Raw genomic sequence first — 20781 nt, forward strand, 5'->3', positions numbered from 1 at the left:
ATGATAGTAAATATGGTCATTGTTATCCTAGAAGTTTGCTATCAGTTCCTGAACTATTGGGTACTTGAGCGCATCTAGTGTACGTTTCTGAACCACATACGTTCGTGCCGGTAGCCTGAGCAGCCATTCGAAACAATATGTCGAACTGGGCAAAGTTAATCTCTTCTTGATTTGTGAATTTATAAAGGTCTTCATGAAAGTTGTATAGTTCTAAAAAATCGAGCATTAGATAATATCGAAAGAGCATGGCAACATAAAAAGAAAATTTACAATCAACGACGACTAGATAATGATTATAATGTGGGTGACAAGGTATTAATTAAATCACAGGTAGTTTTCTCACAATTGTATTTGAAGGATTGAGGATTATACTATTTTTAGAAGTAATTGCGCTAGATACAGTAAAAAGTATCCCATAATATAGAACAAAACTTGATGAGGATCTCACAGAAATATTTAAATGCTAAGTTACAATTATATCCATTATTCATTGAAATTACAAATCCCGCTAACCATTATTTGTCCTGGTTTTTATAACGAGCGGCCCAGGACGGAGCACTTAGAGGCACGTTACAACTTCGAAATGTTACAAATTAGGTTTTAGGCGGACGTAACTATAGAGTGATAATGTTAGATAATCACTATATATTCTAATGTTCACACTGACACTAATAACATCACTAATGCCTTAATTGCTTCTCTGTTTTCGCCTTCCTCTCACAACCATTAACTTGTTAATTTTAGGTCTTATGTAAAAACAAAAAATCTAAGGATCTGCAGATCGCATTTAGCCGAGGTATAAATTCTTCACATTCACAACACTTCAGCAGTGGTATATGTAACAATTAAGGGGTCAGTTTACGGTTTGGGACTACTCGAATTACTGGTCGAATCATAATATTAAGCGATTCTTCTCACATTTATTTCTTAACACTCCTATTTTTAATTCAATCAATTTATATATATATATATATATATATATCTTTATATATGTTTTATATAAAAACGCTACAAAAACTAACCATAATAAATTCACATCATAGTCCTTTCAAGTTAAACGAGCATATCTAAGCTATCTTTATCAGATAGTCGTATATTTAAAGGTTTTTTTTTACTTTGCTCACTCTCCTAGCTTCTTATAAAACGCCGCAGTCAAAAGTATACTAGAAAGTCACTATGAACAGCGTGTCTGCCAGCACTGGCTGGGAGACGGAGGAAGCGGTACATAATTACCTTAAAAGACAAGAAAAGAAATAATATTACTTTATAAGACGAGTGCCTAAGAAAGATCATAGCTAAGTTATATTTCAGCCGAATGAGACTGGTACGTGAGAATTGATATTATGACGAACTAAAGACGGGAACATCGAGAAATATACTACTTATTACTTCGATATTTATAGCTATACCTATATTCATAGGGACAAAATTTAGAATGAGAATCAGACACAGCGACCTCCAAAATCCATGTATATTTGAACTGGAGAGACAACGGGAGAGATATAAACGATACAGCATAAAGATTTAACTTTGAGAATCTATAAAGCATAAGGATAAACGTAAAAACAGTAATTCTGAGACGTAAACATTAGAAAACATAATACAACCATATTTGTAAGATATTATTATAGTGCGCCAATCACTTTTGTTAACGTTCTAAGAAAAACGTATGAGAACCATATTAGCGTTGGAACAACGGAGAGCAAAGAAAAGTTAGCAAGGGAGCTGATGTTACCTTTGTGCGGAGACGTGAGACTTCACTGATTACACATTATTAGGTTATGTACTGCTCCTGTACAAAACGAAAGGGAAAGAAAAAGTAATACATGCTTGCTATGTCACTTACTGTATATCAGACCTATAACGAAATTATGACAGAGAACGTTTCATTTCGTAAGTTATACTGTAACGTATGCACCACCTTCTCAATCCGGACCATAGAAAATTCCTGAATTTACCGGTCACTGAGAATAAATTCTACTATTCATCATGCAATTGCAAGCAGGCTTATAATCTTTCTCATTACATTTTTGACTGCGCCTATACGACATTAACTAGAATAAATGTATCTGTTCTAAATGGCTCTAAAACACAATGTCCGAGTGAATATTTAGCACCTTTACGCAGATTAAATCTGCATATGTAAACACTTTATGTGATACTTAGGAAACGAAATTCTCCTTCCTCAGCTTGGCATCTAATTCTTGTTGAAAAGAGGACAGAAACGTGGGCTGCATCAACACCATCAGCCAACCAGATATCTCTTTTCATCCAATCTTTCTTCTTGTTCTTCTTCTACTCGCATCGTCTTTCTTCCTTCCGGAACGACAAAGAAATTTTTAAAACGATTACTTAAAACGTTAATACCATTATAACAAAAATATCTATATGATTAATTAGGTCATAAGTATTTATCGTAGCAATAATCCCAATGGCTAAACATTGTCAATATAAGAAAGATAAACGACAAAAGTGTGAAGATCTAGAGAGTTCTATAATTTTCTTCTACAGTAAATGCAGTACTCCCTGAATCTCTGTGATAAATTTGTACCCACTAACAGATGGCATGAGAATTGTCAAGGTTTACTTTATCTTCCCAGAGAATTTTAAATAAACCATATAACCTTTACATAAAAGAAAGAAGAGCAATTGTTTTGCGATAAAGGAAAGCATAGACTTATGTATACAAAACATTATACACTAAGAGGATTTTAGAGAAACTGACAAATATATGAGAAGAATTAGAAATAAAAAATAACTAAATAATGCGTTTATTGAGAAGAGCTAAACAATTTGGGAGCAACTAATCTCGTGTCACTAGATATTCTACTCTTAGTCTTTTTCTTTCCGATTTTCCTTCTATCTTTCCCTCTATCAGCACATCCATCTAATCGGAGGGAAAATAAGATGCCCAAGAATGTTGTTGCTTCTTTCTTCTATAATCTTCATGATCTGCAGTCCTTCACTAGTTTGCTTTAGTACATCTTCATCGCTGTTTCTTTCGGTCCATTATATGAGCAGCATTCTGCGCCAACACCACACATTAAATGCCTCCAGCTTGGATATTTCAGCTTTCCACAACGTCCATGTCTCCTCAACGTCCATATAAAGCGCCACGCTCCATATCAGGATCCTTATTATTCGTTTACGGACGTCCAACGATATATTTCTTTATGCCAGCAGTACTCTTTATCTATTGAATGCTTGTTTAACCTGCACTATTCTGGACCTTACGTCTTTTTCACTTCTTCCATCCAAGGATAAAAGACTTCGTATGTAAGGAAATGTATTAATGTCTACGATTTTCTCTCCACCTAGCCATACGTTTGCTCCTTCCTGTTCCCTTCTTGTGCACTTTATTTCTTTGGTTTTCTTATTTGTCGTCACTTTTGCATTTTTTTTCGTTTGGTCGTTGAAGTTAGAAAGTGATTCTATGATATACGGACAAAATCTCGCGGCCGAAACATCGCCGCCCAAAATCTCGCCGGCCAAAACCTCGCGGGACAAAATCTCGCCGGGCCAAAACCTTGCGTGGCCAAAACCTCGCTGCCCAAAACCTCACGGGACAAAATCTCGCTGGGCCAAAACCTCGCGTGGCCAAAACCTCGCCGCCCAAAACATCGCGGGCCAAAATCTGGCCGGGCCAAAACCTCGCGTGGCCAAAGCCTCGCCGCCCAAAACATCGCGGGCCAAAATCTCGCCGGGACAAAACCTCACCGGGCCAAAACCTCGTCGCGAATGAAACTTTTCTTTAAAATTTACCCAATCTGTTTCCTAATATGCAATTCCACATTACAAATAATAATAATAATAATAATAATAATAATAATAATAATAATAATAATAATAATAATAATTATTATTATTATTATTATTATTATTATTATTATTATTATTATTATTATTATTATAAGAAGAATAAGAAGAAGAAACAAAACATCGTGTGCGTGGGCTTTCTCGGGTTATTCCCGTTTCCTCCCACTTTCTTTATTCGATCATTTCCTTCATCCTCTTCATCTACGTCTCCTTTAAACTATAGGACATAAACAAGGGACATCGTAAAAACTCATATATTATTTCATGCTTTCATAAATATTATTAGATTTTTGTTAAAATTTTAAGTTTTTGGATGTTTCAAAGTTCACGAAACTAACCTCGTTAGTTGTCATTACTTTCCTTATGCAGACTTTCATTCCCTATAACCAGTTTAAAAACATCCTGTCACCCTACCTTCACATTGAAATCCTCTAATACAGAAATAGAATTTTCATATGGTATCGCAGGACTTGGTCAAATACCCGTGATACTTCTTCTGAAACAGCGTCTTTTATACCGTCATCGTTATCATCTGTTGGAACTTTGGTTTTGGCCCGGCGAGATTTTGGCCCGCGACGTTTTGGGCGGCGAGGTTTTGACCAGGCGGGGTTTTGGCCTGGCGAGATTTTGTCCCGCGAGGTTTTGGGCGGCGAGGTTTTGGCCAGGCGAGGTTTCGGCCTGGCGAGATTTTGGGCCGCGAGGTTTTGGGAGGCGAGGTTTTGGCCAGGCGAGGTTTTGGTCCGCGAGGTTGTCGCCGCGAGGTTCTGGCCGCGAGGTTGTTGCCGCGAGGTTCTAGCCGCGAGGTTTTGTACCCAAGCCGATTCTATAAGTCCTTTTCGTTCACTGCTATGAGTGCTTTGTCATCAGTAAACCTTATTGTGCTGAAAACCCGGCCATTTACTTTTACGTCTCTCTCGTTTTTATGAAAGACTTCTTTCATAGCCTTTCCTATATAGATGCTAAACAGGAGAGATGAAACTCAACATCTTGCCTTATCCTTTATTTATTATACTGCAGAATTAAGAAACTTGCAAAATTCAGTTTTCAGTTAGCACAACTTAATAGAGAGACCACTCAGCGAACTAGATTCCCATAATTAATAAAAAGTACCGACTGTATGATATAAAAAGTTAGAATTCCGGAACACATGGAAAGAAATATTCAATATTTCATTTGATTAAAGTAACGTTGTAAGTTGCATTTATTGATAGTGTACTGTAATTTTAAATGTTAATCTTGAAATGTTTTTTTCTTTATATATATATATATATATATATATATATATATATATATATATATATAGATAGATAGATAGATAGATAGATAGATAACTTTTTTCCTCTTATCCATAATAACTCATTTTTTTTCTTACAGATTACCAGTTTCAAAGCGAGATTTGAATATGGTAAATTATCTTGAAATATCATTTCTCTGGCATGTCGTGATCAAAATACTAATTGTTCAGAACGTATTCTACATTTCAAACGTGAGTGCTGTTTTGGAAACAACAGACTTTGTTCGGAATAATCCTCATGAGGAAATGCCAACTGCTCTTTCTCAAATTTGTTCAGAACATTGCAGAAACACAACTCAATTGAGTATTGTTAATTTGCTTTATGAACCAAATGATTTCACTTTATTTTTGCAATATTTATCTCAGAAATGTCATACACCGTTAACGTTACAATACTGGACAGGAAGAAATGAATCAAATTCAGAACGATCCTTTTCCAATTACAAGTCAATTGGCAAAAGTGACTGCTTCGCTTTCTTTATTAACGATGTTGTTCATGTTCCTACTATATTGTTTATGACTCAGCGACTTAGTTACTGGAACGGAAGAGCGAAAATTAGTGTCTTATTCTGGAAAAATATTTCCAATTCTAGTTTAAAAACAATATTTAGCATATTCTGGAAAATTAAATCTTCAAATGTAATAGTTTTAGTTAGGAAACCATATTGCTCTGAATCTACTGCTCTACATGTCTCAGACTGCATAAGTCTAATTTCGTACAATAAGCACACTTCAAATAATGATATAACGTTTGATATACAAGAAAATAGTCTATTGGATATAGGTTTGCTTTTTCAGGATAAATTCAAAAATGTTAAAGGTTATCCTTTGGACATTTTGGTATACAACGCTCTCAAAACGAAGACAATAGAGCTAAAAGAAGATGGAAGATATTATCTCAAGAATGAACTAATTGATTTTGTATTTACCCATATGAACTTTACAATAAGGCCAGTAATGAATGATAGGAATCAAGTCTTGGAAGCAAAATTTGAAGAAGTAGTTCCTATGTTAAGTTCATCCGCAGATATAACGACTTATCCTATACCAATGTTGTCTGGTTGGTACGATATAGTAGAGTATACAACGGTAGCATACTTCACAGCTTTTACTTTTATTACACCGAGAGCGAGCCCTGTTCCACAATGGATGAATCTTGTTTTGCCGTTCAGTAAGATAATATGGAGTATAGTTGGAGCATTGTTCATTTCAATTGTGCTTGCAGAGAATTACAGTCGATACATCATTACATCAAAGATATCAACTGCAGGAATCACTCAAACTTTTATGTATGTGTTATCAATTACTCTTCAAATATCTGTACGTTCTCCTAATGGCGTAGCTCTGAGAGCAATATTTATTCTTTCAGTAACAGGATTTTTAATTATCAGTACTTTGTATCAAAGTTCTTTAGTAAGTTATACTGTTAATCCTCAGTTCTACCCAGTAATTGAAACAAGAGAAGATGTTGCAATGTCCAGTCTTCCCATTGTTATTTATCGTGGATATATTGGCCTTATATCCGATAAATCCGATCCAATTATGAGAAAAATTTCAGCACGAGTAATATTAGGAGATGGAGCGAAATCCATGATTACTCTTTCACGTAAACAAGATCGAATTATAATAGACTTGGACCCTGTAGCTAGAATAGTGGCTAAATATTGCAAACCACATAAAGATGGTCCTGTTTATCACATTTCAAATGACCACTTAGCATTAAATCTTCAATCTTTCCCTGTACGTAGGCATTCTCCGTATCTTCCAAGAATCAATATTCTAATTCAGAAACTGGTAGAAGCAGGTTTTCTTACAAAGTGGGGGAAAGAGTTTTATCAAAGTAATAGCTTAAATCGAGTCCGTCAATATACTACGGATGGGGAAGACATTTCGTTATCTCTTTACCATCTTCAAGCGTGTTTCTTCCTTTATGGATTAGGACTGTTTTTCAGTATTTTGGCTTTTGTAGTAGAAGTGAGGAAATTATTTTGTAAAAAATATGATAAATAATTAATTTTACTACACAAAATATCGTTCCTAATACGTTGGGACACAAAGTATTGGGACCTTATTCCCAAATATTTGTGAGATGTTGTACTAACGTAATGACATACTATTCTATTTTGATCTTGATATATAAGATGTGTGACATGTGGGCCTACAATTAAATATGGAGTCCGAATTACAGCAACGCGCTTACGTTTTAATATTGTTACAGCAAGAATGAAACTCGGGACAGTATCTAGCAGAGCTGCACGCGCTAGACACGAGACCTACGAAGATGTTTCTCATATGTTTTATGTAAGGAGTATATGTACGATACTTTTTATTCTGATCATATGAATCTTACGGCATTACTCATGAAAACATTTGAACATTCTCATTGCAATAATAGACATGTTTTCGTAAAGATAGTACTTTTATTTAAATGCAATATTCAATGTGTATAACAAATATTATCTGTGTACATTCTAAGAATAAGTCACATTTTGACATAAAAAATAAGGAAATCATCAGTATATTGTATAAGCTATAGTGTTCTATATTTATTGTTACTCTCACGATTCATATCAACATCATTTACTGAGGTAGGGACCCATCGTGGCAAGAGGGTAACGTGCGTGTCTTTGGAGTAGGAAACTCAGGCTCCATTACTAGCGGAAGCTCTTACAGTTCGTATCACGTTTTTAGTTGAAGGTCCAAGTCATAGATGGCCCCGTTGCTGAAACGGAAGCTAACCTCAAATCTAACTAAACTTGTTAAAATTTATTTTTGCTACATTCATTAAAACTCTTAAATTACTCCGAGTGGTAATTGATAGGACTTAAAACAATAACATTAAGAAACTATTGTCCTAATGATGCAAAACCAAAAGAAAAAGGTATCGTTTTAGTCATAACCCGCCAAAATGGTCATTTTCCATAAATAGTAAGTCATACCTTATCCATGTTTTTTTTTATTTCCGCAATGATTTGAGAGTTCATTAGTTTGTAAACGACATTGTGACTTTTTTTCTTCTATTGAAAATGATGTATGTCCTTTGACGTAGTAATTATGTAAGAGCGTTATCAAAATAAAGTACTCTAAAAGCATGTAGCATAGAGTATCTGCTAACTGTGTCCTTATCCCTTTTCTACCCAAATACTTTTTGTTGCTTATGTTGATTTACTTTATTTATTTATTTAGGACCCTAGTGAATGGATAAAATTATTTTTCAGAGCTTTCACTGCATTCCATGCGAGATAATAGACGTCTAGACTTCTCGACAGTAGCACGAATGACTACATTAAAATTAGGTATTTGCTGTTGACAGAGGTCAAAACGGAACAATAAACGGTACTTCTAAACTAATATGAAACGGAAATGAATGTTTTGGTAACAATTTTCGTTTCTGTTTATAAGGAATTTCAGTTGGTTAACCTACTGTTTTATATTTGACAGAGCGAATATTGTATATATATATAATATACATACAGCAATAATAAAAAGAGAAATAATACTTCCATAAAGATTCTGAAGACACAAATCCTTGACGAAAATGCCAATTAAAAAGATGTTGTATTTGTCATTTCTTGTCCAGTCTCTTAGGAGATTGCATTGCCGCAATATATACATAATATTTGTGGGAGTTGTTTCATGGAAGTTAAGGTTTCCAGAAAGTCGCATATCTAGAAGAAACCCCCTGGAAGAAATTCAGACATTGAATTTTTATTCACCATATTCGTGATTCTTCCAGTAACATCTTTTGGAGAAGCTGACAATGGTTTCGTGCTTGGATCATGTAAGACAAAGGCGTTGTCGTCTGCTTCGTGATCAGCATCCTAACAATTTCCATTTGGATAACACAAGTTCAGGTCTTTTACGAAGCTGATTTCCTGATAATCTCCTCAAATCAGTCGACAGTTAATCTCAATTGTCTGTGGTCACCTTCCTCCCCACAGTATATATTATTACACGAATTTCGAAAATGAAAGAGGTTATTGAAATGTATTACGCATGTTGATAGTGTGTATTCAAATAGAAAAACTGTGACTGAGGCAAACTTTAAAACACTAGCGTCGTTCTTAAAATGATGTTATCCATCTTATATCCATCTTAGACACGCTAAGTCATATATTATGTGCATATAATACGTAAACGGATGCTAAAATATAATGCTGAACTATTTACTATATGTAAAATTTTAAACAAAGAAGGAATTGACCTCCAGCAAGCATAAATGTTACATCTTTTCATTTTTTAAAGTTATGCTACCAATGTTTCATTTTGCTTTCAAAGTGTAGCAAAATATAATTATTCACTATGAATGGAATTACACTTCATTTTCATTAAATGTAACTTCTTCCGATTATAGCGGAAATATTTATCCGCTATAATATGAATGTATGGCAATTGAGTCTGAGAAAAATCTGTGCTTGTATGCGTGAGCGTGTGTTAATATTCTGGGAATGAATTTGAGCTGAGTTTAACGTCCCTTTCAACAACGAGATTATATGATACTCTCCCTATTGACTAAAGTGTATTCCGAACCACTTGTATTCCCGCCGAGAAGTCGGGAATTAAAATCACGTAGTACAGTAGTGAATACGAAGTCAACAACGTGATCATTACTGAGTTTGTCATTCCTATATAATCGTGTAACGAGGGATAATTGGTGACTTTAGGAAGAAAATAAGTTTTCAGCAAACAGAAAACAGTCGTTAGTGGTTATGGCTAAGTTTTTTAATCCTTAAGTTGACTATTCAAAATTTTTATAGCATTAGGATCGCCATAGTTAGAAATATTATCGTTTAAGACAAAACATCGCTGCTGAGTCAATTAACATAAACCATCAATTCATTCTCCACCATATCTGATTCCAGTAACATTGAGTGTGACATGCTTCTGAGGTAATAGGATCCTTAAGACGACGTCTAATATATGCTCCTTGATTTACCTTGATGCTAACGAAGTATAGTAGTAACGATATGGTGGAGTTAGCTAGATACCGCTATTAAGAACAGGATGCATTTTACGAATTTAAAGAGGTAAGGTGCTTACCAGGATTTTCAGTTCACGCTTCTTAACTGGAGAGATCTCAGTTGGCATGGAAATGTCAGATCTCTCATATACACAGGTTTGCAAGCAGTAGCAATAACTGAGGCAATTGGAACAAATAGGGTGGTCGTGTTGTCACTTTTTCGTGACATTTTGCATCGGCAACGATATTTTGGAAACCCATAAGCTATCAAACAGGGTCTTTCCTTTGAAAGTATATATTAAATAAAAAAAACACAATGATTGCTCTTAAAATTGACAGAAGAGAGAGGTCGATGTGAAGAGATATGCGCCACGATTTGTGTGGCCACAAGTACGCATACATATCAACCTCCTCATTACAAGGTATGATAGTACGCCCAAAATGTTAGCAATTCAAAGCGTTAAAATTACTGAGAATGTAGGTTATAACTTTCAGTTTAGCGTGATAAATATTACGGGAGCATTGGCAATGTGTAAGAAAGAATCAGTGCGTTGGAAGAGTTATCTTGACTTCGTATGCTTAATACAAACTATCTGCAACAAACTGGTATGCTTGATAAAGTCTAATTACTTCTTGATCAAAACTCATGAGATCTGAATATGAAATCACTCTGCGGCCGACGTAGAGTAGGTAGTTGGAGCAATATGAGTCTATGCAATGCAATCCAATTTAAATAACTTTGCAGTTTGTTTATCATCTTTCACTTCCGCTAAGTATGTAGAGTTTTGTACATTAGCACTGCGTTGCATTTTAACGGCTGTGTAGGTAATAACTTTATTTGCAAGTAAAGCAAAAGATCCGTAACACTTATTTGGATAATGAAACCTAACATTTGAACAATTACAATTTGTTTTTCGTGAATTTAATGTGTTAAACTATAGAAGACGAAAAATTTTTTTTGTTTGTTTTTCTTTTACATTTTCTTCAGTACATTGAAAGAGGCTCAGTGGGACAGTGGTAAATCGCTATTCTCAGGTGCGGGGTCCTTCTGAGCTCGATTTGCGGGCAAGTACGTTTATGGTGGACATAATTGTGAAACGGGTTTCCGTGTACTCCTCTTTTCTCTCACATTCTCATCCCGCTAATTATTTCATCATCTTTCACTTACCTAGATCATTCGTCAACCTTCGCATAAAGAGCATAATTAGAGCACGATGGGATGAAATATTCCATAATATATATTATTAAATAATATCTACGTGTGGTCGCTGAACAACGCAAGACACCTTCATCAATTGCACTTATGCTAATCCCCTAACATGGGTAGGGAATGGAAGGAAGGAAAAACTCACACTAGAGCAGAAATAACCATTAAAAGACAAAGTCAATTAAGAACTTTAAAAAATGGAGAACATTTTGATTTATATTTTTCCTATACAACAGTGAAAACATACTCAAAATCAAGGATAATATGAATGTTGCACATTCTTCTCAGGTAAAGAAGTACGTATCTTATTAAAACACTAAAATGATAAAAAATAAAGCTTTTCGCAATTTTTATATGTTTTGTTCTAGTAGGGTAAATTGTTAAATCTAAACTTAAAATAAATTTGTATCATTTCCATTTTGAGAAGAAAGCTAAGGATTTAAGAGAAAAGGATTCTTGGAAACCATAAGCGATTGTCTGGGAGCACTGTTTACTATCATTTCTGTTGTTTAGTGATCAAAGTAAAAACCGGAAACGAAACCCACCTCCCTTCACCAACCGATTCCTTACTTTTGACTATAATCAGAACAACATTTATGGGTGACACTTCATTTATCTGTTTCCTCGACGGATATCACTGTGGGATATTGATCCTTTGAAATACTATTACTCCAAATCTAGATAACTCAACTGAAAAAATGGCCAAGGAACTTCTATGTACGCATTCTACTGATGATTCTCACAGTATGTAATTACTCCACTATAAATGATATAGGGTAATGGCAGTAAATATCGAATACCTTGGTCATTTCGTTAAGAAATAAGAATACCAAAAACCTTGCGTACTATCTCAAATTTGTAAACACACCCTTCCAAACCTCACCCTATAAAATTCAAAAGATCAATACGTTTTGATATTAGCGAACATGGGAAAGTTTCCTAGTATGTGGTTTTGGTGGGAGATTATTGAAATCGATGTACTTTTTGTAAGTTGCAGCACCGCAGCAATAATCATTTTTCCCATATGTGATGGTGTCGTTATAAGGTATTCTTTTAATAATACGATGTGTTAATATCAATATTTGTATATTTATTTGTTATAATGCTACTTTTCAGCTATCGTCCTGTTTGAAGGGAAACCAAAATAGTGTTCGATATTCGAGACCTTCGCCAGAAGAGGTTCCTTTATGGAAAAGTGTTCTTTTGTAACGAACATTATTGTAATCGGAAAGGCTATTGGTGACTTAAATATAAATTTAGCTAAGCAGTTGTTGCTTTCTTTAGCACTGAATACCGAGTTTTACACTGAATTGTAAACCAACCACCTTGTATATGATTATTCTTGGGTTCAAACCGTTATAAAAGTATTTAGATTTACCATTTTAGTAAAGTTTCGTCAAGAAGCCTTATTTTATCGAGGTCTTACGTCGTGCTGATCGCATTAATTCACACTTTTGACCCAGGCTCTTCTTCTCAATGTATAGACTTGATGCTAATCATAAATAATTGTTTACATTTTTTGTTGAATATCCTTAACTATTGCTCAGAATTTAACAATTGTCAAAATTAAAAACCCCAACAAGGAATGCTACTCCAAAATCAGAATCAAGCTTGTCATAAAATGAAACCATTCCACTATTCATTATCTGCCTTGACAAACTGTTCAGTAGATGAGATCCGGTATGATTTCCCAAAGGCAGCATCGTGAACCTTCCAGGTTCTTATAACAACTTTTATGAATAAATTAGTGACTCAGTGGCAGAGCGTGCTTGGGGTCCCTGGTTCGACACCACCTCGCGCCGTGTGGAATTTGTAGTGGACAAAAACCGTGCTCGTGTGTTTTCTCGGGGTTTCCCCGTTTCCTCCCATTTTCTTTATTCCACCGTTTCGTTCATTCGTCATAATCACCTAACCATCATTACTGTGGGACGTATAACTGGATGATTTCATTTCATTTTCGTTTCATTCGTCTCCACCTCATCATACTTCAAGTTCCAAATAGTTTTTAGTTATTTTTGTGTAATGTTCAGGTGTGGGTTCTACACAGTACAATGCTTAACACAGAGTATTCATGACTTTTTTAAAAAAAATATTCAAGGTGCCACGAAATAGAGTTATGTTGTATAAAATGGTTAAAAAGGTGGTCGTAGCCTTCCTTATTTAGGAGTTGCGAAAATATGTGTTCGTAGTCTCTGTGTAATCTATGGTTGGAATATATGTTCGTACTCTTTACTCTCTGCATTGCTATATAGGGGTCAGAAAAGAGAACGAGTACACCCTTATATGCTAAATAAAGGTTTACTGTGTTCGAGTATGTATTCGTACTCTTCAATCTATGCTATGTTTAATATTGGTTGCAAAATGTGTCCTACTCTTTTGTTAGCTCTGTTGTATTAAAATATTGCTTGGAAAAGAGAACAAGTACAACACCATTAAGTTAGTAGCCCTATGTTACATAAGGGTAAAAGAATATGCCAAACTCCTTATCAGCTCTGCTATGTTAAATAAATTGCTTATGTAAACTCTAATATATTAAATAGATGTTTAAAAAGGGGTCATAAAAGAAAGCAACTACATCCCCAACTACTTTCTGGCATTGAAAAAAGTCATAAAAGCCTACAGAAAGTCTATAGTCGCTAGATCTGGTTGCAAAAATAACTAAACGTTTTATACAAAGTGTACCAGAACCTAAATTTTTATTCTACTGTTGGTGAGAGGCAGAATTCGGTAGAACCCTGGTTGTCGTTGCACTCTCTTCCACATTTCCCCTATTCTAAAACTTAATTGTTCAATCGTATATGTTTTTAAGAGACGTCATTTATCATTCCATCACAAATTTCTTTAGACCTCTTTACGGTTCCCAGTTGATGCATTCAAAAGCCATTTATATAATCAATAAGTGCAACATACAGCTCTTTCAATTTTCCAAAATCACTTCACCGAATACTCTTAAGAAACCTATTATATCTTTTTGCTGTTATCAACCCTGAATCCGAACCATAACCCCTCAACTTTTTCATGTGGTTTCCCATACAACCTTCTCTTCATGTTTGAATCAACTCGGGTGCTGCATTCGATAGGATACTGTTATAAATGTAATTCTCAAATTTCTCTGGATTCGATTTTTAGCCTCTATGGTCGTATTTAGGAAGCCTATTGGCCACTCTTCTGTTACATATGTTTCTTTAAGGGTCGGAAAGATTGTTTCTTGACCTTGACCTCCATATTCCTAATTAATGCGATATAATATTTATGATAATTGCCCTTCCATTCGTAGCTGTTTATATAGCTTCTTATTGACATTTTATAATTAAATTTTCAATTACAAATGTCTCACATACACAGTTTTGTGTGTTTTCTTTTGCAATAACCAGTTATATGGAAATCACTGTCGTTCAAGTGTATTAATTTCTTACGTAAGTCATTAAGAATGAAAGTTAACATATATTACGTGTCATTTATTTTCTAAATCCTAAGAATCATTAAGAAAGTATTTTGTGTATTTTATTTGTAATAATTTATATATACGAGTCGTAAAGGAAATACATTATTTCGTGGAAAATTTACTCTGATGCTTATTCACTCTAGAGACGATATGATCTATTATCTCTTCCGCGACAGGAAAATCTTTCCTTTTATGCTTACCTTCATATTGTGACCCATTCAAGACTAGAAGAGAGATGAATAGCTAATCCGTGTCACCCACCTATTTCCATTTTTACAGATGAATTTTACACCATGGCCGGTAGTAGGTAGGTAGGGAGCACTATTTTCACGCTAGATATGTGATTATCTTCTATGTAACGTCAGATGCTTAAAGGCCTGATCTCTGAGAAAGAGTAATAAAAAATAGCCAAGCTAGAACAAGTGAATATAGGCTAACTCAAGCATGGTTAATTATACTATTTCCCCAAATTTCTCATGAACATCTATTACTGCTAATAACCCAATATTAAAATTTTTGTTGGGTCGCTTCTCATTGATGTACATAAATGAGATTATAAAATTAGCTACATTTATTGCTAATTTTTGTGTTAATTGGGAAGGCATGTAGACTCCAGGAATAGATTAGCAGCTGATAAGAATAACAAAAATAATTTAGTATCAATATGTTACCCTCGGAATTAACTACGTTCTCCACAGCATTGCGACAACCATTAAACTTTCGAAAGTTTGTTGTGGTGTCTTCCTGTTTTGAGAACTAAAGAAGGCAAATAGAACATGCACTGGAAACTCAGAAATCTGAAAAGACACATGTCATAAACAGACTCATGAAGACTCCTTAACTTTAGAAGGCCTAAAATTTAGGACTTATGGACATATTTATGGAAATTATTATGTTGAGAACTTACAAACATCACCTGTGAGGAGCACTCTAGTGCTACTTGTGCTTATCTATATTGGTAGGCCATAGTAAGTAATCATATTATATAAACGTTTTACGTAGGAAAACTATAGGCATGCATTTTTTTCATTATGATCTTCAAGCGTATTGTAAGAAAAGTGATTTACCTACTTCACTACTGAGAGTTATTGGATATTACAGAAAATCCAATATAACGAAACAAAATTACGTTATTAACTCCTCAAAAATAATATAAGAAAGTAAAATGCTACAAAATACCTAAAATTAAACAACCATCTGTGTTTATCAGGATTTGATTAATATTTTGCAGGCAAGAATATAATTTGTTTTGAAATTGATAAGAAAATGACTTGAACACAGTGTCTTCGTTCTTTACAGAATGAAAAGTTTATATTCACAGCAAACCATGTAATTTAAACTTAGAGATAATACACTTCGAGACTTAGAATTGCACTTTAAATATTTGAAGATAGCATTAACCGTTAACTACAAATTCATTTTTCCGTTTTAGGATTGTATTCTTACTGGTCTACTCGTATAAGGAGGTAATAATCTTGGCTCTGTTGAAACAAATTTGACAGGTACATGGGATACATGTCATGAGTAGCTTCGCAAAATTCGTAAAATTAACGATATTTTTTAACCCATCGTAAAAAAAAGTATTTTTTAGCCTATTGATACCGGAAATTGTAATCCCAAAACAACACATAAGGGAGGTAGAGAAAAATGAGAGATAGCTTCTGCTTTTTCGTTGTGACTTTATATCAAAATGCACACTGAATCCAATTGCTGAAGTACTTATCATACTATATTTTCTATTGTTTTGTTACTTCAATCATTGCTTAAAACAGTAAAGGCAGATATGTTCATTTCTAGTATGAATACAGGGCGAATATTGAAATAAACCTTCCTCTTGAGATACTGAACTCAGATCTTTTTTCTCCTTGTATGTACTGTTCCTGTTCACTAAAGATAAGTACTACCATAAGTTATGGAATATTTCTGTCATTTCTGGTTTAAAAGAAAGTTACGCTGGATATAGACTCATCTACTCTTTGCATACTGAGTCGATAGAAAGAAAGTATGAATGTTTTAAGTCCGGTATATTTATAATATAACGCAACAAAAAAAATACATTGAAGTCACTAAGTTTCCACCAAAAGTTGGAATTGAAAATTAATTTGAAAACCAGTCATGTATTAGTTTTTCTCGTAGTATTTTTGGAATATAAAGTTTGAATAATTTTCTTTTAACATCGCATTTTCAATTGACATCACAAATTATGCCATTATCTAGTGGCTCCTTTTAATTTCAATGAATACTACTGCTAGTAAGGGATTTAATAGGGTGTTCTTGTTCTACAATATTTCTGAAATGATAAGTTGAATATACTATACTATACTATAGTTGGTTTACAATAATTTCCTTTAATACCGGAAAAAAAGATTACATGGCTTGTAATTTAAAGTTCGTAATATATTTCTGTTTACTACCAATGGCAGGCAAGGTTAATAGTGACAATCGTATTATATTCGTTGGGAATAATGGCAATGATAGGTTGGTGTTTTGTTTAATCTAATTTCTACCGTTTATAATACAGAGTAATTATATATCCCTAAACGAATGCCTTAATACACGCATATTTAATGCATATAGATGGTTGCTGTCAGAGAAAAGCAATTATCTGTTGAAAATGGCTAAATGACGCAATTTGTGTAGTCAGAATAACACCTCATATTAGCATATTAATTAACAATCTTCTAATATTTTTAATTTAGTTATCTAAACATACGTATATATTGCTTTGAGAAAACGTTATCTTCGATGATAGGTTGGGCTAAATAGATGTAAAACCAATTTTCATGTCTTCCTTTCGTCGCTTGTCCTTTAGATAAGATACGTATCCTCCTGAGCCTGTTCATCAAGATAATAGTAATCAATGATGTTGACGTGTACTACTCTCTAATCTATGAAGGCACCGTGGCTCAGTGTTTAATAGACCAGCGCTTACCTCTGGTGAGCGCGGTAACTGGTTCTCCCCTCGATCGATCAACGTTGTGATGGACAACATTGTTTCCGTGTGTTATAGTTCGTTACTCAAGTTTCCTCCTGCATCTCTTGCATCGTCATCATTTACCGTGATTATTCGTCTCCCTTAGCCCAATAGTCATAATCGTGGTACGTTAAACTGAAATTCCTTTCTACAGTTCATTTCCTTTTCCCTACCCTATCAGTTTCCGGCCTCAAGCTAGTAGTTGTTGGTAGTTAAACTATCAGTTTCCTATGTAATACAGTCCATAAGAATTGCAAAAATATAAAGTTTGAAATAAGATAGTGGACAAAATATGTATATATACCATAAACATTTAGAGCGTTAAACTAAATATAATTTCTGAGCTATATTGCAGTTTATAACAGATTTAAGTCCACGACAGTACAACTAGTTACTCTGAATATAATATTATCATATTCTTAAGGCTTTATCTTCTTTCGACACGATAACAGACGTGCCATAATGTATTAAATTTCCTCATATCCCTTTGGTGATCTTATGGTACATTTTGTACCATACGTGTTTTTCATGGTACATTGTGTTATTTCTCTTCTATTTGAGCTTTTTCGTCCGTTTCGTTTTTTGTTTTTCAAGTCCAGAGACATTGTAGAAGACATTACTTATGATTTCAGACCGTCCTGCGTCCAGACATAGGAGGTGATGACGTCATAATTTTGAAATAGAAATTTTCCCTTATGAAGCCTATGTTCATTATTTTTTGGCGAGCTTATTTTTCACACAGAAGATTGAAATTTTGCACAAACATTCAGTCCACAGAGTAGTATTTACCAGAATTTTTGTTCCGATGTCAATGTTAAAACAGAGGGAACCAGAGGGGCAAAGGGTTAAAAAGGGATTTTTTTACCCCCAAAATCCCGTTTTTCAGGATATTCCCGCCTAACATACATGATGGAGACACGTGAGTCATACAGTCTGAAAGGCAGTTCCATTCTGAAGAGAATGACCGTCGAATTATTATCCTAGGGTAATTAGGGACGTCTCAGGGATTTTTTGAAAAAATATACTTCTATATAGGGAAAAATAGGACATGGTCGGTATATATTTTTTGGTGGACTTATTTTTGCACGTAGAGATTAAAATTGTGCACAAGCATTCAGCCTACCTACTAGTATTTATCAGATTTTTTTCAGATCTCTGCATTAAAACAGGGGGATCCAGAGGGGAAAAAATTGAAAAAAAGAAGTTTTAGATCATAAAAATCCCGTTTTTGACGATTTTCCCGCCTCGCGTACATGATGGAGACACGTGAGTCATACCGTCTGAAATTCAGTTCCATTCTGAAGAGAATGACCGTCGAATTATTATTCTAGGGTAATTAGGGACGTCTAAGTGCATTTTTTCAAAATATACTTCTGTATAGGTTAAGATGGGGACTTTTCTGAATTTTGTTTTCTGGCGGGCTTATTTTTGAATCTAGAAGATTGAAATTGTACACAAATATTGAGCCCACCGAGTAGTATTTAACAGATTTTTTTTAGATTTCTGCGTTAAAACAGGGGGGTCCAGAGGGGCTAAATTTCAAAAAAGGGAAATTTAGACAAAAAATCCTTTTTTTCTGGAATTTCCCGCCTTAGATACATGATGGAGACATGTGAATGGTACCGCATGGAAGGCAGTTCTATTCAGAAGAGAATATGGGCGCCACATGACCCTAGGGTAATTAGGGATGGCTCAGGATTTTTTCCCCTGAGATCATAGTGTTTTGTGGTAATTTGGGGCATTGTGGGAATATTTGATAATTTTTTTTCCGCCCTTACTATTCAAGATAGAAACTTGAAATTTGGCACACACATTCAGTATAAAGAGTACTATTTCTCAGATTGTTTTAGATGGCTACTATCATACAGGGGTGCCCAGGGGGGGGAAAGTGCGCCAAAAAATTCCCTCCTAAATTTTCAATTTGACATTTCCCCGCTTCTGGTATGGAGCTCCTCCGTGGCTAAGCGGTTAGCGTACGCGCCTTTGGCGCGGGAGACCCGGGTTCGATTCCCGGCGGGAGCTCATGTGGTTCGGATTCCACGTTAATCAGTAGGTCCACGTCTCATATAGCCTTGCTGCTGAAAGGGACGCTAAACCAAAATCAACTCAACTCAACCCGCTTCTGGTATACGGTTTGAGCATGTAAGTGGTACCATTTGAAAGCCACCTTTATTCTGAAGAGAATGAGGTATGATCCATGGTCCTAGCATAAATAGTGACGATGCAGTAGCTGCTTGACTGAAAGTCTAAAAAATAGCCCAAAAAGCCAAGATCCCATAAGGGATATGGTTTTCTGTGATTCGGTATAATTCATCCTTTTGAAAAAAAATAGTTATAAACTTACAAAATTATGCTATATGTAAGTGTCAGAAGTCCTAAACTACTCCTTTGTTCGTCCATACCTACGTCTGCTTAAAGGATCAGAGGAAAAGTTGAAAGATTCATTCAAAAGTGTTTTCTTGAATTAATTCAGCGTGCCAAATGTATTTCATCTTTTCCATTAACTCTATGTTGGATGCGGAAGTGGTCCAAGTTTGTCACTTTTGGTTTTAAAATTTATCACTATAGAGAAAAAAAGAACAAATACAGATATCAGGGAGTAGCTTTTCAGCATACCACTGAACCTCTGAAGACAGCATACCGTGACAATCCACAACACTCTACCTAAGGCAATATTAGAAGAAATGTAATACAATTTTTGGTTGCAATATTTGTTTTCAAGGTACGAAATAGGTAAGACCCGCCGAGATATGGAGTTTTCGCAATGACGAAACTAGTATGTGAATACATAATTGCGAAATATTAAATCATTAGGTATTTCTATCGATGTTACTTTTCTCTTCACTTAATACCATTTCAACATGTCTTATATTTAAAAGAAAAAAAAACATCTGCACATTTTTCCGTATATTGAAGTTAGCTTTGAAGTTAGAAGCAGCAGCTTTGCTTTACTCTTTCCAAACATGCGCGACTTTTTATTTCGAAAGTTTTTGTCTCAAAACAGCCTTCATCACCTCGCTTAATCTGTTTAGAATATGTTGTTGTGTTTTATATGTTTAAAGTGAATACAACAATTCATTCTTTA

The sequence above is a fragment of the Thermobia domestica genome, chromosome 1, assembly GCF_964235325.1.
Source record: "Thermobia domestica chromosome 1, izTheDome1.hap1.1, whole genome shotgun sequence".
NCBI lineage: Eukaryota > Metazoa > Arthropoda > Insecta > Zygentoma > Lepismatidae > Thermobia > Thermobia domestica.